Source organism: Lineus longissimus, chromosome 18, assembly GCF_910592395.1.
Source record: "Lineus longissimus chromosome 18, tnLinLong1.2, whole genome shotgun sequence".
Classification (NCBI taxonomy): Eukaryota; Metazoa; Nemertea; class Pilidiophora; order Heteronemertea; family Lineidae; genus Lineus; species Lineus longissimus.
This window is the reverse complement of record NC_088325.1, coordinates 5,115,578-5,141,576: the sequence shown is the minus strand read 5'-3', so window position 1 is coordinate 5,141,576 and position 25,999 is coordinate 5,115,578. Positions and strand designations below refer to the sequence as shown.

The window sequence follows — 25,999 nt, the reverse complement described above, 5'->3', positions numbered from 1 at the left end:
AATATGGGGAACCACATTAAAATATTACACCGACCTCTGAACAGACTGAGCCACTGCACAATGTCTTTTTCGGGAACTATTGTTCTTCTGCAGAGAAACCCCGAACGACCCTCATAGATGTGAACCGGATAGACAACATGGTAACGGTGCGCTGGAAACAAGTGACTGGTACATATACGGCACTTAAGATCGTGTACTGCCAGGACGGCACTGGAGACTGCAGGAATTACACCGCGCCTAAGCCAAATAATAACATTGCAGCCTTTTTCGTAACTAAATGTAGCTGGTGGTAGCGAAAGCACAACAAACATACCATTTTGATCTCAGTGACTGAGACAGTATATCGATGCAGTTTTTGGCCAACCAGACAGTTGACCCCAACTGGTCTGAGTTCAGAAACTGGTTACCCGCATTTTTATCACTAGCTAATTAAACCGTTTGTCTTCGTCACATCCCTGGCTATGGTGTTGCACAGCAAAGCTTTCCGAGATCATATATTTTTAACACATAGCATGTATAAAGTGCAACATACATTAGTAGACCTCAGTAGCTCGGATCAAGATGACCAAGGCTACTGCGAAACCAAGTCGATTGCAAATGTATTCATCTTTACTGTAAGCTCTCCTCACTAAAAATGCCAAGTATGATGAAGATTTAATCAAAATGCGGTTATTGTTTTTTAACAGTTTTTCCTCTTGTTGGCGGTGTGGTAGTAGGAGGAGTCATTGTACCTGTAGCAGGCACCATTGCTGTATTTGTTTTGTGGTAAGATACTGTACAGTCTGAAACATAGTCACAAACACTAGTTTCTCGATGATCGCATAAGATATACAATCAAAACACCGCAGGATATCAATACACGAAGCGACCTCATGTAAGTCAAGCGCCACATCTACGACGGGGGAACATCTCTAATAGAGAAAGGCAAGGGCAAGTACAACTTCCTGAGCCCAAGATCTGCGACGGGAACACGCAAGTCGCGTGAAAGTGACAAAATATTAAGGAAAACTAAACGCTATGATTCTGTATATTCAAAGTGAATGCAGTCGCAGTGTAGCATGTTACTCCTACTTCCACGTTTATTGGTTGCGTTAATTTAAGCACATTTGCCAGGTCTATTAACGCGGTTTTTACTTCCGCAGGAAACGTGCACTGGCGCGATGGGGGACGAGGCAGAGTCTTCGACCTATAAATGGCACCGCAGATAAAGATGATACAAGAATCAGGGTGAATCAGCTATCTACAAATGACACCGCAGATTACGACAATACGAGGATTGAATTTAAAACAGCCGGAAATGGCTCTGTACATCCCAACGCGAATACTGGGACTGAATACGAAAATGATGAATTTCACCCAAAACGCCCGCCCGACCAGAATGCTGCACTGCCAATGGCTATAGGGCATCAGAATCCAGTACGCGCAGTCCTTGGGAACGAGCCCACGAGCTCAGATGATGAAGTAGACGTATACGCCTACGACTACGTGGATAGTCCTTCGAGAAGGCTGCAAAATGATTTGGGCGAAAACCCACCTCCCGAACCTCAGGATCATCAAATGGAGTTCGCAACCCCATATGAGCAGTTCGGGCAGGATGTCTTAAGCAAGAAGAAAATCGGTCAGGAGAGACAGGAGCCTGAAGACAATGATAGCAACTTATCAATCCCCATTCAGGGACAAACTGGCCAGAGCACAACCGAAAGCAGTTCAAGCCAATCCGATGAGGACAATAAGCGGCCCCAAAGTCACTCAAATGACGATATGGCTCATAGCCAAGTGTCAACATATGCCAATTTAGGTCGAGTAGAGCCAGTTCAGCATGCAGAATATCTGGACCTCAGACATGTAAAGCCATGTCTGGAATAGTAGTGTATCGGTATCTGAGTAGTCAGCGCTGATTTAGGCTAGGGTAATACGTATGTGGTCACGCAGCGATGAAAAAAGGTCTGGTCGAGGTTAAACTGACAATAGTCCATTTGAAAAATATCACTTTCCTTGCACTGTTTAGGGGGGAGGTTGCAACATTTTTATATTCAAAAATATAATCAGAATTAAGCATGGTCTGTATGAGTAATATTTTTCAAGTGCATGTATAACTTCACGTCAGCGGGTTGGAACCGTAACACCTCAAAAGTGGTGCCTTGGAAATAATTAATGAAAAAAGTGCCAGAACCACCAAACCGCGAGGATGGAGTTAAGACGTCTGTCTCTCTTACTAAAATTCCCCCAGTGACAGTCAGGTGGCCGTAGTTTTGCTGACACTCTTTTGAGACCGATCTGAACCCTCTTAAAGTTGCACATATGTCATGGTGGTTGTCCATACTTGTGGAAGTTGGAACGACACCGACGAACAGGTAGGTGGCGCCCGCGCATAGCATGATACATTGTATACATTGCTATTAACGTCATCTATGAGGCAAGTGGTGACCATCATAGACGTCACGCCGATTTTAGCAGATTCGGCCGCAAAATTCATTTGAATACGTTTTTCATTTTAGGCTATTTGAACTCCATTCCGGTGGATTTAAACCCTTACCTCAAAATAGCACATTACCTCAGCTTGAATGAAAGGATTTGTTATACATTGCGTACATGAAGGCAATGTAGTTTGCTGGTGCTATACCGAAATAGCAAGTCGAGTTTCATGACGTAAAGGACGGTCACCAGCCCTGCCCTGGCTGAGGAATGAATATGAATTATATCTTTAGTTCGCAATAAAGGCATACATAGATCGGTTGGGTAATACACAAAACCACTCGAGTGGGATTTATGAGGCATTAGACTACATCCGAGTGATAGTCATTTTGGCTTGGACACTAGTATTGGTCCCAAATTGGTTGCCTCTATTCAATTTGACCTCGCAAATCAGGACATCTCTCTGTAATTGACAGCACTTGTCCTGCAAAACATGTTTCGAAAGTTAACCAGGATGTAAACACAAGTAGCTGTCTTTTTTCGATTTGTTAACATTTTCTCTAACTTTATATCTGATTTATCCGACATTTCTCCGACTTGGTCAAAAAGGTCAGATTTCCAGAAAACCTGTGAAAAATAATAGCGCCTCCCAAAATAGGCCACATTAAAACAATTCACATCAACCCATGAATGGTGCTTAATGACCATACTTTTTTGGCTTAGATACACGACCAACAATAAATACCATTCCTGCATTCAATTAGGCCTATCTTATTTTAACTCTGTGATATTTAGAAACTAGGGACCTGACGGCCTGGTAGCTTCGCTGGTTTTATGGGTATGGTCGCTAATGGGTCGTTTAAAAGTATTACATGTACAATCCTTCAAAAAAGTAAATGGACACACAAATATCAAATTTTCTTGAAAACGGCTGGTGATAAATCGATTCGCTTTGCTGCATTTGATAGGACATTTAGTTGTGCATCATGGTATCTACCACATAAAAATTAGCCATTTTATCTAATACCGACTTTTATTGATTTACAAAAGGCCCCAAAATCAACTTTTTCGTTTCCGATTTTTTTCGTACTTTTTCTTGATAGGATGAATCACCATGATGAAAAACCCACGTCCCAATCAAGGTGATGAAAATATCTTGTGTTAATTGGTGGGAAAACAGCATTTTCTGTCAACATTTTGCACCTTGTTTATTGACTTTGGAATTACTTTGGAGAAGTCGACCATAGCCAATTATGTCAGTTTCAACATGCAGCCCGAGTGTTAATTCCTTATTGGCTGAGGTTTTGAATGGGGGTGGAAATGTTGTTAACATTGATGTATTGTAAATGCGAGGGTAAAATAATATTGGTGAACCCATTGTCCAGCTGCCAAATCCAGGCCTGGGAGAGATATTCATAGGCATATTAAACAAGGCCATTGAAATGGTGACATGATTCCGGTTGTCTTGGCCAGGTGAATAATATCAAGGGGGCATCTCCGCAGTAGAAGACCGGGTAACAAAACCCTTTTGCACAAATGGGTTAATAAGTTGCAGATTCAAGTGAAAACTGTGGAATTTCTTAGATATTCACTCATAACTCAACAGAAGCTTCCAGTCAATATAAAATTTGCCCCCAAAAAATGCGTGATAAAAAAGTTGATTTTGGGACCTTTCATAAATCGAAAAAATTGACTTATAGGTAAAATAGCAAATTTCCAAGTGGTATATATCATGATGCACAACTAAATGCCCTATCAAATGCAGCAAACCGCATCGATTTATTACCAGCCGTTTTCAAGAAAATTTGATTTTTGTGTGTCCATTTACTTTTTTGAAGGACTGTACATACACAGGGAGGGGGGAGGGGTTGACCATGCGTATGGAAAGCACACTTACGCGTCACATTCGTTCTATGGCCCGACACGAAGGCAAACCATTTTTTATATCATTAGTAGGCCGTTTTTGGTTTCGATCGGTGAAGTCAAGATTTTAAAATTTTCAGGGAAAACTGCTTTGGTGGCATGGGGAGGGAAAACAATTGTTTTTCTTGAACTCAATCAAGAATTGATAATTGTTACTTTTTCAAACGTATACCAGGTATAATCAGAGAAATTCCCTCTGGAAACTAGCAGAATAGCAAATTAATTGCGCCCTAATCATTTTGCATCGATATTGGGCCTGCGCGTTCCGGTATACTCAGTTATGTCAGTCCTGGAGGTTTCCTGGCGTTTGCGAGCAATGTTGAAACATGTTACATGTGTTGTCAAAGCCTATTTAGACAGTATAGTGGATTATAATCACTGACTATCTAAGTCCGCCTAAAATCCTGCAGCACTCACAAACGCAAAACCAAAACTGCCCTTAGAAATGGCTAGTGAGTAGCAGCAGTCGAATGCTTACGACGGATGAAATGTTGCTGCGTAAATGAAGGGAAGGCAGATGCATTATTTCAATGACAACTTACCATTCTTTTCAGTGGGATATGGATACATTTTATCTGATGAAGCAAAGAACAATTCCATTTGTTCTTGATATTCTGGCTCTTCATCTAAAAACTGCAAATAATCTTCCTTGTCACTCTGTTCAATTTTAGCTCATTGACAAAGGTCTACTTGTTGACCTTCATTGTCGTCAATAATTGAGCAGACGGCCATCTCCATCTCCAACTCCAAAAGCAGTGCGCACAGCATCAGCACTGATCCTCTCTCAAGGACAATTTCATCCGGACAAACAAATATCCGGCCAGACAATTGCCCCCAGTAAAATAACCCCCTGTACAATTGCCCCCCCCCCCCCCTTAGTCAAATTGCTATCAGTGAAAATGCCCCTTTGGAGCTGAACTCTTTCTTTACAAAGCTGTTTTCTCCTCCGTTTGCGCTACCAAGACTCCTTCCATCCAGCTAAGTCCTATGCTAATCCAGCTAAAGAGGAGCTTTCAACGTGTCGTAATGAACTCCATTTTTCAAAATTGTCTATGGGATCTTGAAATAATATTTGCCTTGAATCAGTGGGAAAACTGACCTTTCACCACCATGATACTTCGCCGTATCTAAATTGGAAAAAGTCCAACCAAGATTTGGATTCATAACCTAACAATAGCGATTAAGAGATTAAGAGATTGAGAGATTCACCCCAGGCCTATGACCTGAACTAAGTCCAGAAGTTTGTCACATGTTCCATCTGTCAAAATGACTCGTTGGAAAATTCTTGTCTTTGGCATCTTGGTCTGAGCCACTGTTGCTGGCCACCGCGCTTGGCTATGGTAACTGATTAGGATACTAATGGTGACGGAGACCGCGAAGATGATAATGGTGTGAATGCTGACGGTATTGATCCGCCGATGGAGGGGCCCCGGCCCTTAGACGACATCTGAATGCTTATTCGGTGGGTCAGAACATTCGGTATCTGGATAACTACATCCAGGCCCACCTTTTAGGTCACGCCCATTCCCAGACACCTTCAGCGTACGCGCGAAGATATCCAAACCTTTCGGGACTGGTTAGCGAATGAGGATGATATCAGGAATTCGTGGCCTTACATGTACATGAACAACGGCTCAGGAACAGCGAATACTGAGCACAAGAGCGATAATTTCATATTCACCAATACTTCACATGAAACAAGTTATCAAAATTCTGATCGGACAAACGCTTCACACAAGTCTCAGTCAATTATCGGTATTATTGAGTCATCATTATCCTGCTACTATTGTGCGGGAATAGTTAGACCAATTACGATCAAATTATGTCTGTAATCCCAGTCGAAGGGTGATTAATGCCCCATCTAGAACCCGCTATTGTTTGAGTAAAAATTGACAACTACGAGGGACACAGAAAAATTTCAAATCAGGTCTGGGTCAGACGGCGAGCTATGCGAGGAACTGCTATGGCAATGCCTCAGACAGTGGCAATCTTATTTCTCTATTCGATTTGTGCCGGTAAATGACAAGTATCTATCACACATATTCGAATGGTTCTGGGAATTAACAGAGCTTCACTACAGCCTTATGTGTAAGATAAAACAATGACATTTCGATGTACACTTGAAAAAAAGGTATCAGGTTATCATATTATAGTAAATACCGATTGGAAGTAATTAACTGGATTTGAGAGAATGACCACAAAACTTTATGTACATTTTGTATGCGTTTTCCTGCTCATTTGAACCTTGATTTCTGTGTTTTGTTCATGGCCGTTTCTTCATTCATTACTTTGACATGCCGGTAATTGAGACTGCCGGTGAAGCTTGGCCTGAATTTCAATTTCATGACTAAAAGTCTAATATTGACATCGTTGAACAGTACGAGTGTGGATCAACGGCCCCAACGCTGCCCACGTTGCGGACGTAAATGAGAGCATCGAGTGGAAAACCTGAGGTCGGTTAAGAGGTCGGGTCAACAATTTCTATTGTTGGAGTAAAATGGACATCATCGCTATTGTTAGGGTAAAAATTGACAACTTCGCTGGACTTTTTCAAAGCGGGCCTGGGTCAGACGGTGACCTATGCAAGGAACTACTGTATATGTCGAAATGATGCCCGCCACATGACAGGTTAGAGCAAATGAAATTCACGGATTTTGATTTCAGGTAATAAATGTTGTACTAAACTTACAATATGCTGAACATCAACTGCAACAAAGTAGAATGTTATAGTTAGTGACTCTGAGATGGGTTAGTGACTCTGAGATGGGGTACTAGTCGACTAAATTTGTATTCAACGGATATCTCCCAACAAAAATACCACCTACCAAATAGAACTATATCAGAAAAAGGTGTAAAACGTGCAGGTCCATGAGGAATATGCAAATTAGAATTCTTGGAAGCCTCTTACCGGAAGTGCCAAAAATATATACATGTATTTGAATCGGGCTATTTTCCTCTAAATAAAAGCAACTGATGTTATTTTTGCAGCGGTTTTGGCTGTAAATCATTGCACTGATTTTCAATGAAGGTAGTCAGTATGTAGCTGTAAACATTATTCAAATTCGCAAAAACGGACTTTTCTAGGAATGCCTCGTTGTCCACTAGTCTCAATCATGAGGGAGTGGGAAGAAGTTCTGAATCTTGTTATCTGTTTAAAACGCTTCTACCCAGTACAGTCAAGACACTTCTGAAGGCCAAAAATAGGAGACACTTCGTCTTTGTACAATTGTAGCTTACGATAATTAAGTAGTGCTACGCCATTCCTATATGAAACAGTCATTGATCCTTATTTCTAGGGATTTTAATACATAATTCTTATCACCGGCGTTATTTGCCAGCCAAAAGTTGGACGCACCTAACCTGTGAAGGATAGACTTCATATTAATGCACCAATTGATTTAACCTAAATCAGCAAAAACGTAATGACATAAACAATGAACTTAGCAGTGGGTGATCAGAATATTCCAACTTTTGCCACTATGTTAATATTGCTAGATGACACCTTACCCAAATTTGGTACCTTCCTAATTCATCATAGCAAACACTGTAAACGCTTACAACATTTCATGTGGAAAGTCTCTTGGTGGCTGCATTTACTGCTGCCCCAGACTTCGCACCCATAACTTATGGTATTAACAACATAGGTGTCGAACAATAAGCAAGTATCACGAATGTTAGAGTTAAATTTACTCAACTTGATAATAACTACGCCGGCCACGTTCTACCATACGATTAACTGCGACATTGAAGTTCAAGTTGGGTTTAAAACGGACTCCCAGATAATCGAATTCGTCAACATTTTCTTCTAGACCATTATTGAAATAGAACACATCGTTGGTGCCAACTCGACCATTCTTTCTCAAAACTACTGCCTTCGTTTAACTCAGATTGACAGATAGGCCCCACATCAAGCAATACTCGTGGAAGGCGTTCATTTTTCAGAAACGTGCCATAGTTACACTCAAACGGCCACTTCATGCTATTTGACCTCTGTGACCTTGAAAATCAGGTCAAGTCAAAAACCCGCTTGATATGTGATGTCTCCTTGCGAGGAGACCCTACCATAAAATGTTTATCGAAAACAAGTCACTCATGGGAGAGATAACTAATTTTTAGGTTTTCACTTCTGGCCCCCTGGTGGCAAAGTCAAGAATCAGATCGGACCGAAAGTCATTGTCAGAGGTCACCTGACCTGGGAGTCATGTGTACAAAGTTTCAAGTTCATATCTCTAGCGGTTATGAAACGCACCATTGTTTTTGAAACGGGATAAAGACAACAACGCCGACGGACGGCGACGGCCGCAGCGGTGTTGTATAGACTCCCCTACGGTGAGTCAAAAAGTTAGTTTTTTGACATTTTGTACGCGGCAAGAATGCTTGAACAAAATGCTGTCAATGTTGCGATTTACTAAAGATCTTTGGTGGTTAATTCGAAATGTGATAATGTCCCATTCATTCTGTCTGTCTGATGTATGTGATATAAGTTTCAATGTTTTTTACAGTCAGTGATTTAGCAAGACTTTCTGGCAGCCATAAAGGACCATTGGCATTAGGGGGAATATAACCCAGCCGCGGGCTACCCAGTCACCTATTCTACATAATGAGTTTCCATCAACAAATTGCACAAAAAAAGGAAAAATGCAAAATCTGACTGAAATATCGCGCTTTTCCGATAATGACTCCGATTTGACCCGAGTCAGCTCTCCACGCATCGACTCTTTCCAAGAGGAACGATGCACTAGTAAGGCGTTTCCTGGAGCTAGGATCTACCCCTTGACGTCATGGTGCAGATATCACTATTTCCGACGCCACGCTGATGGCGTTTATTACCCCACAACTGCGACGATAAATGGAAATGATGTTGTGTCTTAATAGCGGGGTGACGTGAACTCGGATGGTGTACACTCACCTTTCGCGCCTGGACTAGCGCGAACTGAAATAAACGAATAACGCGTTTTCTGTTATCTATGAGCTGAAGCGAAATTGGAAAGCATTAAACACGTTCAATAGTTTACTGATGAACAAGAAAAAGAAAAAAACATACTGGAATAAAAAGCCGACTATTACTTTCTGCTCGTGAAAACCACATTAACTTATCTTATACAATCTCTGTGATATTTTGAAAAGTCTGTTACCATTTACTTTCTGGTAAGGACTGTACATGCTACACAAAACAGCACATGCAATGATAATCACAACTTGACAGATATGGCAAATATAAGCGCATTGTGTACCCTTAATTGGGTGTAGGCTATAAAGGCACTGATTTAACTGCTTATTTAGGACAGCTCCATAATTTAAACCTACTTACAGATGTGTAAGAGCTATCATCTGGAAAAACATACCAGAAAATCCACGTCTGGTGCGATAGAACAGGCAATATTCACGGTTGAATCTGCCTGTGCTTTCAACTTATTGCCGCCGTCTGCTAGCCGCTTCGGTAACCAAAGCGGACATTGATTTGCTGACTCGGTCAAAATCCTCACACTGATATGGGTCTATGATGTTAGTTCATATGGGTCTAAGATGTATCAATGTGCTCTGAATTTAACTGTAGGCCTGTTTTATTTACTTTGGTGGAAGGACGAAATGATGGGCACGCACAAACACGCATAGTTTTGTCACATATATCTAGGCCATCAAAACAACTTATGAATAATGAAAACTAGTCGACCATCCTAGATAGTCTTGAACCAGCCTACTGTGACATTTGCTGTACGTAGTATTACAGGCACAGTGCTAGTATATGTCACACCATGGGTTTACAATAATGTAAGTGAATCCATGAACCATTTCAAAGCAACCTCGTTTACCCAGGAGTCATCGTGCGCTGCTATGATTGCTTGCACTACCCCTGGTCACATGTTAAAATGAAACATAGTTGATTGGTTAACGAATAACGTTTGACTCGCAAATATGTACAGATGTAAATAATGTTTTGACACGTGACAAAACAAACACACATGGCATATCATTGACAACGATAGATGACAGAGAATGGCGTATTATCGCATGATCATCATAATTTGATCGCTCTCAGTGGCCTCGTTCATCGGCAGTTCGAAATGTATCGCGGATTCCGTAGATTCCGCCACTGCTGTGTAGTGATATGTTAAAATTGAAGGAAAGGGGCCATCTCGCAGGTCAACAAAGCCTGAATGAAAGACAATTGGATGTGTTAGTGTAAACCTCGACATTTTCGAAGGTTCGTTTTACACGGATTTTGTGAGATTTCCTTAGAGAAAAATAAAGCTACACTGATCAGATGACATCCCTCAGTTCAAACCATGTAGTACGGTACGCCAGTAAACCCTCAAATTTTCACGAGCCTTTCATTTTTGCGAATTTAGTGAAAAGCGCGAAAAAATAAGTAGGCGCATATTATTTAACCTCTAACGCATTTTTCAATTAAACTTTCAATGGAAAACGCAAAATTTAAAGGTACCGGTAGCTTAAATGTGAAAACAAAAGGGCCTAATCGCAAGTTTTAGGCCCACGAATATCAGTGGGTTTACAGTGTAAGCTACTCAAAGACTCCGTTGGCATGGCTATATATTTTGCAGATCAGCAACAACAAAAACAGTCAGAAAGAAATTCCCTTTCGGATTATGATCCTTTATTCATGTAGTTTATATTAGTGTCACGAGATAACAGCACTGAGGTAATTTAGTCCTCCAGGCCTGGGTGGTGGCTCAGTAAGGCAGTGTGAGTAAGCATCCGAGGCGGAAATCCCTTCAAATTGCCCCTGGACCTTGTTGGAGAACTTCTCCATCACACCTTAAGCCTGTAAATTGCCGCATACGGAGTATTCCCCGGCATCAGCATCTATGCTTCCCTGAGCCTTCACGGGTCACCGTGGCCTTATTATGGCCTTATAGCGCGATTTTGGGGTTGTGACTATTTTGCTGCATATTGTCACGAGGAAAAAAAAGCACGCGAGCTAACGCCGACCTATTTATGTAAAATGATTATTAGAAGGTATATAGTTCTGGAAATGTTAATAAATAATCATTCCAATCGTCTTTCGAGAGCCTTTTTTTAACTATATGCCTACGTCACAGAGTCTCTGCAATGGTCATTTTATCACAGAAGTCTCGCGCAGCCAGAAGTTTTTCACTTATTAGTCTGGCGCGTGTCAGACCTTCTTTGTACGAGACGTTTTCCAGCACGATGTATGTGGGCAGAAGTAACACTGCGCAAGATTACCTCGAGCTGGGGCTGATAATAGATTATGCTAATGAGCACACCTTCCTCATTGAGTTTTCCCAAAATGGTCGATATCGCGCGAAGCTCGGGACGGCATGGTTCTTCTATTAATTATATGCCTACGGTCTCACTAGCCAGTGCAATGGCCGGGCCTACCTGGCTCCACAAATGGTGCGACGTCATTTCATGCATACCCCTGTTCAAGTGGCTGTCGACCTTGCAGTATATCACTCTCACACATAAACCTATACATTTCTGAATAGCTTGTCGCTTCTAGAATACATCTGGCCAGCTTTCATTGTTATCAAGTAATTCAGTCATGAGAACATGGGGGCAGCACAATACATGAGACACCCTGTACATCGATGAAAATTTTGAACATTTCACCTTGCCGCCTTATAACTTGACAATTAACATGGATGGTGAAATAATATTTTTATAAACTTCTACTTATCACCTTGAGAAAGCCAAATAATAAAAATTTTAAATTTTGATACCAAAATAGGGTGCCGTTGCGGCTTTTCTTTGAGCATTTTGACCGCGAAGTCTCACCTTGAGAACATGTGCACTCTGACAGGAACCAGTTCATGTCAACATCCTATTGAGCTATACATAGCATGCGAGGCCTGGTCACTGCGGACGTGCACAGAAGAAGCAGATATTTTCCTCAAATAATCGTCAGAGCTACCTCTTCACAAAATACCCAGGACACCGACATTTGAACATGCAGCAATAGCGATATGATAGGCTTATCTGTATCCATGGTAATCGCCTGAGACTGAAGAATTTTTTTTTAAGGGGGACCAATGTTGACCTGATCACCACTGGCTAGTGAGACCTACGTCACAGAGTCTCTGTAATGGTCATTTTTATCACAGTAGTCTCGCACAGCCAGACCTTCTGCACTTATTAGTCTGGCGCAAGCCAGGCTTATTTGTACTAGACGTTTTCCACCACAATGTATCTGGCCAGAAGAAACACTGCGCAATATTACCTCGAGCTGGAGCAAAGAATGGATTATGCTAATGAGCATACTTCCTAAATGAGTTTTCCCAGAATGGTGCATATCGCGTGAAGCTACTTAGCCTTATACCATTAGGCCCCGTGTGGTGGCGCTGAGGCGGCCGCTGCAATCAAGAGAGTGAGTGGTTGAGTCAATCTAGAAGCTACTTGGACATAACAAAGGACGGACCTAACCAAAAGTAATTACATTTTCGCATTGCTACAATGAAAGACCTAATACTGAAACCACATGTCTGTTGACTGTGCTTTAAGAAAGACTGGCATCATGCCTAGTCTCTTTTAAAGCACAGTCAACAGACACCACTATAACCCCTCATACTCAGAAACCACAAACGCCCCCCCCCCTCCTGCTTCCTTTATACTTCTGGGTTGCTTGCATATAAAAGTATGTCAATTGGTCCGATAGCGTTATGAGGCAATGTCAGCATGCCTCGTTTCAACAGGCCCCTTTTTATTCGGAGATGAAGGAGAACACAGATATGCCGAATCAAACCAATTACGATATCACTACTATAACTAGGGCTACATCCTTCTACTAGCGTTACTTCCTTGTAACTCATTTTTATTATCACACCACTTTATACCTTGTCCATATTCTATCTTTTGTTTTTTTTCTGATCCAGGGCTAATTCACTTGGTGCCTCAGCCTGGAAATTGTATGCCACTTTTTATCTTCGTATTTTTTTGTGAGATAGGTAAAATTTAACCAAACTAATAAAAACTACTATGACTTTAAAATGTGTGCTCCTCCTAACAAGGTCTTGGGCAAGGATCGAAGTCGACAGGCAAGCTAGAGGCTCAGCACCGTGAGCATCTCCTCGAACACCGGGGCTAATCAGATCTACATTCTGACGGCCGACTGCCATACCCGACGATATTCACGAGCTTTGATTTATATACACCCCATGGAAGATTTTCGATGAAGTCAGAATATATGTATTGTGGTGGTAGGAATCTAGGTAATTCTAAGCTATTTTAACAAAAGCCCTTACAGGCCTTTTTGTCTCAAATTAGCTTAGAAACCCCTAAGAACCAGACACCACAATACATATATTCTATCATTCATGAAATGGTCAGTGAAGCGTTGCAGTGAAATGGTAAGGGAATACTAGAGTTCAATGGGTTAATGTAATCATGACTTACTGTATTCCAACAGAAAGTACACGTCAATAGCTTTTTTCCGTGCATTTTACCTGATATATGATGTTGGCACTGTTCACTGCATGTACATAATTTTACTAGTAAATAAATAGAAAATGGCAACAGGATATTTATTAAATACCGAAAGGGCACATAAGATTCCACTTGGTTTGAAAGCTGAGAGGCAGCATCATATCATTACTCATAACCCATCATCTGCTAACCCCAAAGAAACACTGTATGTTAGAATACCGGCATTGCGAGAGAATACATTCTTTGTACCTAAATCTCTTTATCTGTCTGCTGATGTAACCATTTCTGGTGATTCTAAAAATAGTGTTGTAAATAATCTTGGTAGAAACCTGATTTCAAAGATGGTGGTTAAGTGGGGAACAGAGCAGATATTTGACCTTGACGAATACAGTCATTATTCTACATTTAAAGATCTGTGGTTTACAGAAGAAGAAAGAAATGATAGAGTTTTTCAGGGTATTCAATCAGAAAATCTTAGAGAATTAAGATCAGGAGTCGCTGAAGCTGATGTCACTGGAGAAACAGCTAATGAAAAGACTTTAAAGAAAGTGTTTGACAAGAAGTACAAAATACCATTAGATTTTGAACTATTCCATCATCATGCTCCATTTTACAAGTTTCCAATTCAAGAAGATTTGATTATTGAAATAACTTTAGCACCAAAGGAGGAAATCATAGTCACCACAAACACAGCTAGCATGGGCTACAAACTAGAGAATATTTGTTTTGAATATGATACCGTAACCAACAAAATGATTGCTAGTCAATTGAGTAACAAGTACAATTCTGGATTCTCAATATTTTATGATTGGGTAGACCATTTTAAGACAGTCAATGTTACTGCTAATGAAACACTAATTAATGAGAACATCAACTTTCCAAGAATGTCTATTAAAGGATTATTATTACTATTTGTGTCTGACTATGTAGATGGAACTAGAGATTCAGAGAAGTTTGAAAACCCTAACATAAGTAAAGTGCAGATCACAATAGAGGGTGTTGCCAATCAGGTGTTCCCAGAAGGAATGAGAATGATGGATCAATGGGAGGAGATCAAGAAACATTTTATGTCTGAAGATTTGAAGAAAACTCATGACTGTAACATGACCATGGAAAAATACTATGGTGATTCTAATCACTATGGTTTATGGTTGGACCTGAGAACTTCTGAGGATAATCGCCTTCACGGATCAGGAAAGAAGCTCCAGAACACAAAAGATGGTATTCAATTATCTATTACAAAGAAATCTGGAAAGGGACCATACAAAATGCACATATTCGTGGTTTCTGACGCCCAGGTAAACATCCAGAATTCTCAGATTGCTTCACTCCAACACTAAGGTGCTGCAAGAACAAAGTTCGCTCCAGCACTGAGGTGCTGCAAGAACAAAGTTCGCTCCAACACTGAATACTAGATAAATGAGTTTTACTAGTGATTTTCTAAGTAATTAAATGGATACACCAGGAAAGAAAGATATCATAAATACACTGTATCAAAGTTTACTGTTGGCATCAACAACAATTGGTTACTCTATGTTACTGAAAAGGTTCTTGAGAATCAATATTGGTCCCCCAAGTCAGGCCAACCTAGAGGAAATTCTTAAACTGGGAGGAACTGTAGCTATTAGTAATGGAACATTAGAGTACCTTTACGATCAAGGAATCCTACCCAGAAATATTATGAAGTAAGAATAATTTACTTATTTGATAAAAGGTAAATTTGAAAACGAAAATTTGCTTAAGTAAATGGTTACTGTAATGAACATAGATTCAAGTGACTATCCAGATCAGAGTTCAAGTGATTTAACAGTCAATCTCAAGACTGAAATTCAGGATGCATGTAGCATCACTTTAACTTTTGCAGTAATACCTTGTACATTCTACAACATAAGTGCAGCCAGGGAGAATAACCGAATCAAAGTTAAGGGGTTTGATGTGGCAGAGATTACGCTACCAGATGGTCTCTATGACCTACAGAGCTTTTCAAAAGTATTTGCGGATAAGTTGAAAGAAAATAGTATGAGTAGAGGTGCTGTCAGATTTGACCTTGAAGAACCAACAGGTAAGGCCATCTTACACTTCCTAAAGAGAAAAAATGAGGCGCATTATCAGATCTATTTTCTTGGTAAAAGTAATGAATTATTTGGCATGAAATCAGAATGGCCTTACCCTTTAGACAATAAAAGTAAGGATGATGTTGTAAGCGAGAAACCCATCAATTTTAGACCAATTAACCATTTTGTTTTTCACTGTGACATAATCGAATCTAATAGTGTATTAAGTAATGGTGAAGCATCTGATGTGCTAACCACAAGACCAATAAAGGAAGCTAATTTTGGGGATTTAATAGCATACACATTTGAGAAACCAATAGCAATTCCCTGTAAACCAAGATTCAATTAGCTGAATACTCGCTTAACTGATGAAAAAGGGGACATCATCGATCTTAATGGTCATAATGTACAGTACCAATTGGTATTAACTCGAGCTATGCTCTCAGGGACACATCATTGAAATTAAAATTCATTGGAATTAAATGGCTGGCATTGGCATGTTATTTGGATCTGCAATAATCAATGGATTAGCATTCACTGGATCCGGTTACCTTTTTAAAAAACTAGACAAGAATGGCTATGAGACTGAAGTGAAAAGACATGATTTGGCTCAGGAGCAATTACAAAAAGCTTCAACCGAATGGGAGGAGCATAGGAAAAGTACCATTGACTTCGTTAATCTTGAATTAAAGAGAGAAAGAGACGCTTCTATTGATTTTAACAATACTGATTCAGCACTTACTGTTTACAATCATTTACATCCAGAAAGAACTATTGTACTACCTCAGCGACCACAATTAAGTGATTACTACCAACCTAGTGATGAAATGAAGAAATACGAGTACCTATGGATTATCCTAGGACTTAGTGGTTTAGGGTTAATAATTTATTATTTTACTAGGGTTAGAAAGACTAAGACCACTGATCGGACACAGTCCTGATGATCGGACACAGTCCTGAGAGCATAGCTCGATGAGAAGCGGGACTAAGATTTTTGATTGGAAAGAGTAAATCCAAATGGATGTTGTTGTCTAATGATCAGTTTTGATCCTTTTTTCATCTTAAGTTCTTCTATGTAGTACTGTCTTTTCTCCTTAGGAATAACACTGTTTTCTTCTAAGGCATCTTTCATGGCTGATTCATCCTTATTAAAAAATAATACTAAAATTCTTATGTTCTCTCTGTAGTCCTTGACAACTGAATTGTACTTCTGAACTAGTAACCAAACAGTGAGATTGTAGTGCCTGCCGGAAAAGGCAAGATTACATAACTCGGACACCTTCTTTTTTGTGTCTCTCAAATTAGCACAGTCATCAATGAGGAATAATGTGTTAGAACCAGCAAAGGTCAGAGTAGCAAACTGAAGCACAAGGTCCAAATTACTGGCCACAGCTTCGGGATTAACTATGTAGACGTTCTTGTCTTGGTAAATCCATTTCCTTTCATATGTCTTATTGTTGAAATATGTTGGACAGAAAATTACTATGTTCTGGAACTTGTGCCGATACTCCTTTTCTAAGAGGTCAAGGGCAAAATATGTCTTACCACAATTGGTAACACCAGAAATTAACATATTGTGTGGCTCGTAAATAAATACTTCACTCATTTAAATGAATGTAAAGGATGACACACAGCAGTATCTAAGGGATTTGTACTACAACCCCGAGAGTCCCGTGGCTTACAGTTCTTTGAGTAAAATCTGGAAACAGGTCAAGGAAGATATGACTTCGTCACGAGAGCAGAGCACAACTTCGTTGTTAGGGACAAAGTCCCGCTCAGGAAAACTTATTAAAAAAAAAGAAGTGAAAGAATTTCTAGAAACACTACCAACTCACCAACTACACAAACCGGCCATTAAGAAATTCACCTTCAGGAAGACAATGGTATCGTACATCGATCAACAATGGCAAGCAGATCTGGTTGACATGCAAAAATTTGAGAAACAGAATAAGGGTTTCAGATTCATTTTAACAGTCATAGATATATTTAGTCGTTTTTCTTGGGCTCTAGCAGTTAAGAGTAAGAGGGGAGAAGAAATCAGAGATGCATTTAAAGTGATATTTGAGGAAGCAAAACCAACGAAAATCCAGTTTGATGACGGTAAAGAATTTTACAACAAACACTTCAAGGAACTCTTAACAGAAAATGACATAGAATGGTTCTCCACAAAATCTGATAAGAAGGCAGCAGTAGTAGAGAGATTCAATAGAACCCTTAAAGAAAAAATGTGGCGTTATTTCACCGCTAAGGAGACTGACAAGTGGATTGATGTTCTGGATGACCTGGTCAGCGGCTACAATAACACATTTCACTCATCAATAGGTATGAAACCTGTAGACGCCAGAAAGATGGAAAACGAAGGAACAGTGTGGTACAATCTTTACGGTCTTCACCTCAAAGAGACATTTGGTGATCCAAAGTACAAAGTAGGTGACAGTGTAAGAATTTCGAAGTACAAGTCCATTTTCGGTAAAGGTTACATGCCCAACTACACTGAGGAGGTGTTCCAAATCAAACAGATCATATTTACTCACCCTATCGTCTACCAGCTTGAGGATTACCACAAAGAAGAAATTCAAGGATATTTCTATGAAGAGGAATTGAGCTATGTTCCTAATCCTGACCAGCTAGTGTACAAGATCGAGAAAATCCTAAGGTACAAGACCAGTAAAGGCAAGAAATACGGATTAGTGATGTGGAAGGGTTACAGTGATAAGTTCAATGAATGGTTACCAGTTTCTGATATCAAATCATTGAAATGAAATAAAGTCTCTAAAGTGACTTAAGTCACAAGAACAAGTTCGAAAAACGTAATTTAAAAAAAAAATGTCCTACTAAACAAAGAAAGAAATGGATGGAGCAATATTTGATAATCAAAATGGTATGATGAATCAAAATGGTATGATGAATCAGAATAATATGATGAATCATGATAATATGATGAATCATGATAATATGATGAATCAAAATATTCAGAAGTTTTTGTATTATTTGCATCAAAATAATATGTTAAATCAAAATCTGATAAATCAGATTATGTTAAATCAAAATATGATAAATCAGTTTATCTTAAATCAAAACATGGAAAATCAAAATATGGAAAATCAAAATATGATAAATCAGAATAATATGATGAATCAAAACATGGAAAATCAACCTACAATTTATTGTGTTAAGTGCTGTGAAAAGAAACCTGAAATTAATTTTGAAAAGAACAGGCGTAATAAACTACTTGATTACTGTAAAGAATGTGGTTCAAGTAAAATCAGGGTATGTAATAAATGTTATGAAAATAAATTACTAAGTGATGGTGAATTTGGTAAAGACGGAAATAGAGGTAACTGTAGATCATGTTTTAATTCATATTACAAAAAGGATTACCTTGACCAAAATGGTAATAGAGACAGACACAAAATTAGAGTTGGTCTAAACCGCATTTCTAAGGGAGAGTGTACTCGAGCTCTGCTCTCAGGACGAAGTCCGACCGGTAATTCATCATTCAATCTAGGATGTACAGACAGTTTCTTCTCACAGTGGTTAAAGTACCAGAGGAGTCTATCTCCAATAGGACAAAGTCCCGAGAACAGAGTTCGAATAGTAGAAGAAGAGTTGGATCATGTCTTACCAATCAAGGAATTCAAAGATAAACCTGAACTGTGCTTTGCTTGGTTTAACATTAGACCAATGTCTAAAACACAAAACAGACAGAAGAGTGCTAAAGTAGACTACACACTATTTAAGGATCAATTGGATAGGTCAATGGATTTCATGGTAAAAATGAGAAGTGAAAACTGGTTTGTCTTTCGAGACCAGGATGTAATACCAGATTGGAAAATAGTGATATCACAGCATTTCGGGGATTATCTTCGTGATGAAAATATGAATCTGCTTGATAGATTATCGAATTTAAATAATAACATGAGAATGAACCAGAACATTAACATATGTAGTCAGACAGAAATCATAAACGAGATGATTAAGTTGAATAATAGACTTGAAAGAAATTTACTCTTTGCAGTGAATTGATTTTATTTTACTTAATTAAATGAATAGAACTTGGGGTTACACAAAACGACCACGTAATTGGAAAGAAAGATTAGAACGATTTCATAGAGAATTAGAGGCAGAAGTAGAGTCAAAGTTGGAGTCTGGTCCCGAAAAACCTTTAAAACCTGCTGGGCCTGCTGGGACAGAAAAACCTGTTGGGTCAGAAAAACCTGTTGGGTCAGAAAAACCTTTAAAATTTAATGTACTTCAAAAACCTGTAGTGTCTGTAGGATTAACACTAAACACTAGAAATGACAGAACAACTGATTCTAGTTATTCCCACTAATTAAATGGATGGAGACAATAAGGTTTATCCAGATTTAAGTAATTTAAACTCTGAAAGTCATTTGAACTATGAAAGGTCTGAAAAGCATACAGAAAGTAACCCTCAGGCTTTCAGACTACAACAAATATGTGAGGTTAAGAGTTTCTTAGAAAGCGAGATTGAATTTAGAAGAAAGATATTTTCAAAGTACAAAAAAGCATTTAGCGTAATTACTGGCATTAGCCATTTCCTTAATTTAACTAGCGTAGCAGCCGGATCTGTTGGTGTTTCCGCTCTAGCTGGTGTAATCACGGCACCGATAGGCTTAGCTTTGGGTGGCGTAACAATAGGTAGTGCCATTATTTCATCAGCCTTAGGCTGGGAGAAAAAGAATATTCTTAAGAAAATTGAAAAGCATGAGAATATCAGAATGTTGGCAATTTCAAAACTGAACACAATCAATGATTTGGTTAGTAAAGCCTTAACCGATTCTCACATATCTACAGATGAGTTTACTTTGATTCTCAAGGAGAAGGAGAAATACATTTCGATGAAAAATGCCATTAGGAAAAAACAAAGGGAGGCAAGTTCAGCTGTTGATGTAGAGTCTTTAAAGAAGACTTTTTTAGAAGAAGGAAAAAAACTAGCACAGACAGAGATGCTAGAAAAACTAAAAGTTCAGTAAATCAAACAGGACCCGGACTACGTCCTAATCCTAATGTGGTGTATCACTATCACTATTATCATGACTTCGGTGTTAGGGATGAATTTCACCAAGTAACACTACCATCAGCACCACCCTATTCATTAGTTTAATCGAACTTTGTTCTCAAGACGTAGTCGTACTCAAGCGAAGTTTGAATCGCTGTAATCTATGTAGCCTTCATAATACATTCCAAATGGTAAGGTGCTTATTCCATCTTCAAGTATGAACCTCTTGTCATCAAAAGGACTGAGGCTTTTTTTGTCAACTTCTTCCAAATAGATTTGGTGTTTATCTGATCTTAAGTGTCTCATCTTGTGGTAAAATGACCTACTCTTTTCAAGACAATCAACATAGTCATCAAATGAGATATTTCTCCTTACTACATTCTTGGCAATACCCTTCAATTTCTTAGAATCGTAATCTTTTGTCGAGCCTTGCTCTCCAGACATAGTCTTGGTCCTGTAAGCGTACATCTTACTTCTCAGGGCAATGAATTCAGTCATCTCTACTCCTCCTAGCTCATCCTTAAAGTAGCCTGGTACCTTCTTCTTACTGGTATCATAGAGTGGATGATCTTTTGGATAATTACTGAAGTCAAAATAGTGTTTCAACTCCTTTAAGTCTTTAGTTAAGTCATCAGTATTAATGTTAAGTACAAAGGAATCTGTATCTAGATACAGCAGTTCAATATTTTTCTCACCAAAGTACGGTTGAAGAACTTCATAATAGAATTCATACATTGATAATTTAGACAATTCAAGTACTGAAGCTCCTATGTAGATTGGTTTGTTGAATTTCATTGATGTTTTCCTCATGCTAATAGCAGCATTATGTTCGTCAAATACGCATATCGATGAAAACCTGGGATTGGCCATTACATTCCTGGCTCTCTCCCCGTCCGATACAAATTCAATTTCAACCCTGTTCCTTACATTCTCACAAGTTTTTCCATAAAAAGAATTGTTCATCAGTTTAAAATAGTCTTTCTCAAAATCAGTCTTAGAATCCATACGTCTTTTAGTGTTAAAATCAATGTATGGTGCTAACCACTTTGATTGTTTAAAGCTTATCACTGAATGAACCCTCTTAAGTACCATTCCGTGCTTGAGGTAAAATTGTAGCATTCTGTAATGCACTATGTAATTAGTTTTATCCTTTTGTGTTAGTATTAGTTTCTCTACATTTGATCTTTTATCATCACCCAGTAACTCTCTCTGGTAAGGACTTAATTCATCATCTTCAATAAAGAGAGATTCGGGACAGAATGGAAAGTTCCTTGACTTAAATTTAATATTTCCTGGATACTCCAAATCAACCTCTAAGAAGTAGCCTACTTCACTATCACTTGGAATTGCCATAATCTGCTCTTTACTGATAACATTCATGTTAAGTCGGACTTTGTCCTGAGAGCATAGCTCGAGTGGATCAATATCTATCATTTCAAAACTACCATAGGGTTGAGGTTCCATCATAGACCAGCCGTAGAGATTATTTGCGTCTATGTAGAGTAGTTTGTGGTGTTCATCTGACTTGACATGTCTTGTTCCCATAACACCCGAAATTCCACCTCGTATTGCTTTCTCAAAAGTAAGTAAGATGTTGGTATCAGTCAGTAGTTCTAGGTTTATTCCTGTGTACTTCAAACCAGCTTGCCAGGTTAGGCCTGGTGCCGAGTAACAGTGACAGGGATCTATCTGAAAGTAGTTCAAATTGACATCCCTGAATTTCTCAAATAAATCAGCTAAAAGGATCATATCAGTTTTGAGGTAGAGGTCAATGAACTCACCGTGATTCCTGATCTTGAAATGATCCCATATTACCTTAGCCTCATCATAGGCAGAATCAGGTGCCATTTCATTTTTCAATTCGTCAAAAAACATAGACTTTTCTAGGTAAGTAACATTGTAGCTTTCATGTGATGTGTAAAAAGAGTAAGGTACTGAACCCTTCTTCCTCAATAGCTTAAAGTCAGTGGTATTTGGGAACAGCTGTCTGGTAATTTTAAAATCATCATCCAACATTGATTTGGTTATGTTGTCTAAACTGGACTGCAGGAATCTGTACGAGTCCAAAAACCTGAAACAACCGATCTGAAATGAAATGTATTCCTCTGATGTTTTGGCAAGTATTTTCAGTTTCTTGTACTTCGGTAGCTTATTCATTAATTCTTTAATAAATAAGTGAGAATCGTAATTACTGAGATTGTGAAAAAACACTGGAACAAATATAGCTTTCTTTTCATTCAAATTACACGAGTTGTGAGCAGCACCTCGATATCTACCACAGTAGTGATCATGATCCTTGACCTTGTCATATCCCAAAGGTTGATTACAATAGTAACAATGTGTCTCTAATTGATATTTATGCCAGTCGGACTTCGTCCTGAGAGCAGAGCTCGAGTCTTCATCTGTCATTGTCAGAGGAAAGTTACAGTTCAATAAATTAGAGAATTGTTCTTCCATCCTGATTAACCAATTACAGAACACATCTACAACATCAGCACCCCTGTGAGACACATACTGGCTACTGTAAAGGTGTGTTTAGTCTGAGTGAACATAAACACCAACAGCTGATGCATTTTGTTTAAAAAGTTTCTTTGAACTCGGCTCTTTCATCATAGGTGGCTCTACTGATACTACTGGTATGTTGCCTTCGGCAGAAGAACAAGGTTCGCTTATCGCTTCGAAATCAGCATAGATCACAAACGGAACTCTATTTTTGAATGAGTGTTTTTCAAATTTAATTTGTGACCATTTACTGTTAGGTGGAGGCAAAGTAATCTTACAGTAATCGTGTTCTCCACATTTCTTTTTATGTTTATCTAGTGTTGACTTCCTGTAAAAGTAATTAATGCATCTCCTGCAAAGATACACTCTATGAGCTAGTGTCCTGAAGAAAAGATTGATGTCTCTTATGTACATGAAATGGTCCTTGAAATACAACAGATCGATGACATCATCATCATCATAATTCTTGGACAGGTAGAGAGGTTCTAGTTTTGCCTCACAGGTGCTCTTAGCCCATTCGTTCTCTAACTTGAACACATTAATCTTGAGATTATTATCACTCTCTATCTTAGGGATATCCTTTTGAATACATACAGGAAATGATTTGATTTTGATATCGGTAGTGATATTGAATGTACTCTCGAGCTCTGCTCTCAGGACAAAGTCCGTCTCTGGATTTTCTTTCAGATATTTAGCGGCCAATAAAGACCAGAGAAAACATTTATTGTCATTTGATTCCACATTTATTACTGCTTTTGTTTTAAATGGTAATTTAGTGTAATGACCACCTTTACACCTCTTGTAAGAACAGATGGTCATGTTACAAGACTCTATTTTATTTAAAGTAAGTCCAGAACCTTGAAAGTACCTTTCCTCAATCTGTGTCTTAATGTAGTTTAACTGGTTGGTTATGGCATAAATTGCCTGGTTCCTTGAAATTATGCTTTCCATTGGAGACTGTATGGGGTGTGTTACACTTTCACCCTGACGATCAAACTGAGCAAATACTGATATGCTAATTTTGTGATGGTAATCATTGAGTTGAAATAATACCTCCTCTAATTTATCTCTGTATTCATACACTTGTTTAGCTTCTCTGTCAATCTTCAAACTAATGGTGACTACAGGCTTGCCAAATTGTTTTACTATTTCTATTCCACTCACTTTCTTTATGCCATCTAGCTCATTTTCCTCAAATGCAAGTTTCTTATCCATAGTTTTAGGGATCAGGGATGGGGCTCGGGGTTGAGCAAGAGGCACATAATCCGGATTTAATTTACTTAAGTGACCTTTGGTTCTCCTGTGAATAGCCATATTATTGTAGGATATGTACTTGTCACATGTAGTGCAAAGTATTTTCTGATTCTTATCAGTCATTCTATTTATTAGATTAAAATTTATTAAATTCAATAAATATCTTGAATTAAATAGAAATGGACTTCATAATAAATGAACAAGAATGTAATGAAGCCAAATTTGAGTACTACTTAACAGACCAATTAGACATAAAATCCATTACTTTGAAATCGATAACCTTTTACAATTCATGGTGGACAGGTGATTTTCTACCAGAGGGAGTAAGGATTTTCTCATTTCTAGTCGAAATAACCAGAATTACAACACATGAGCCCTTAGATAAACAATTATGGTGTAGGACATTATTTGCTCCTGGACTTGAAACAGATACACTTGAAAAGGAAGTCATGAAAATTTGCGAACGGCATTTGGAAAATGATTCTACCACAACTAAAGACACCATTACTCAATACACATTTCCATACTCTCGACATTTTAGTTTAAGTGAGTTTTGTGAGGTATGGCAAAAATACATAAAAGAAATTGGAATAAGCCATGTGAAAATTTACTGTGATAACAATAATTACATAACCCTTGAACTTACAGAGGATAAAGAGTACCCTCTGAAAGTAGACAAGTTAGATAAAAATGAAAAAATCAAGATTGAGAGAAACACAGAAGGTTTTCAAATAAGCAAAACCATAAGAGAGGTGATAGAAAAACAGCTCACAGTGGTGAATGAGTGGTTTGGCTTTAAGCAAACTAAATTCACCAAGAAAGGAAAATACTACTCCACAAGACCACTCAACTTTTACAGGAAATATCTATTCCTGCAAGCTAATTTGGTTGACAAAGCTAATACCCTCTACAACAATAAACCATCTAACATTTTCTGCATCATACCTGTAGAAGATGGTGACCAAATAAAAATGCAGCGATACGAACCGAATTGTAAGAAAACGATAAATAAGTGTACTAATCACATAAAATTCGAAATCACTGATGAGAATGGTAAGCTAGTTAATTTCAGAGGAACAGAGGTTTCTTTAGAGTTAAGAATCGAGCAGAGCTCTCAAGACGAAGTCGGACTAGGACAAAGTCCAGAGAGCAAAGCTTGACTAGGACAAAGTCCAGAGAGCAAAGCTTGACCACCTGATGAGATCATTCCATTAAAGGAATAGTACATTTCTTCTCTTTAACTACAGGTTTAACAAGAGGGTTAATTGATCCCTTCATGACTGCTTCATTCGGACTTTGTCCTGAGAGCGTAGCTCGAGTTGAGCCTGATCGCTGCTCTTTACTTACTTTTTTAGGAAGTTTCTTAAACATGATAAATGATGCTAAAATAATTGCACCTAAACCTAGTACATAGACATAAGTATTA

General features: G+C 38.7%; 1 protein-coding gene across 4 annotated transcripts in view; it reads right to left on the bottom strand.

Annotated features, from left to right (window-relative positions):
• Positions 1-25,999, bottom strand: part of LOC135502518 (uncharacterized) — a 476,607-nt gene that overhangs the window by 442,091 nt on the left and 8,517 nt on the right. Inside the window, exon 2 of one of the 4 annotated variants that reach the window (XM_064795434.1) lies at positions 12,539-12,671. The exons of the other annotated variants lie outside the window; for them this stretch is intronic. The gene's annotated coding sequence lies outside the window, so the exon portion shown is untranslated. The remainder of the gene's footprint in view (positions 1-12,538; positions 12,672-25,999) is intronic. 4 annotated transcript variants of the gene reach the window in all.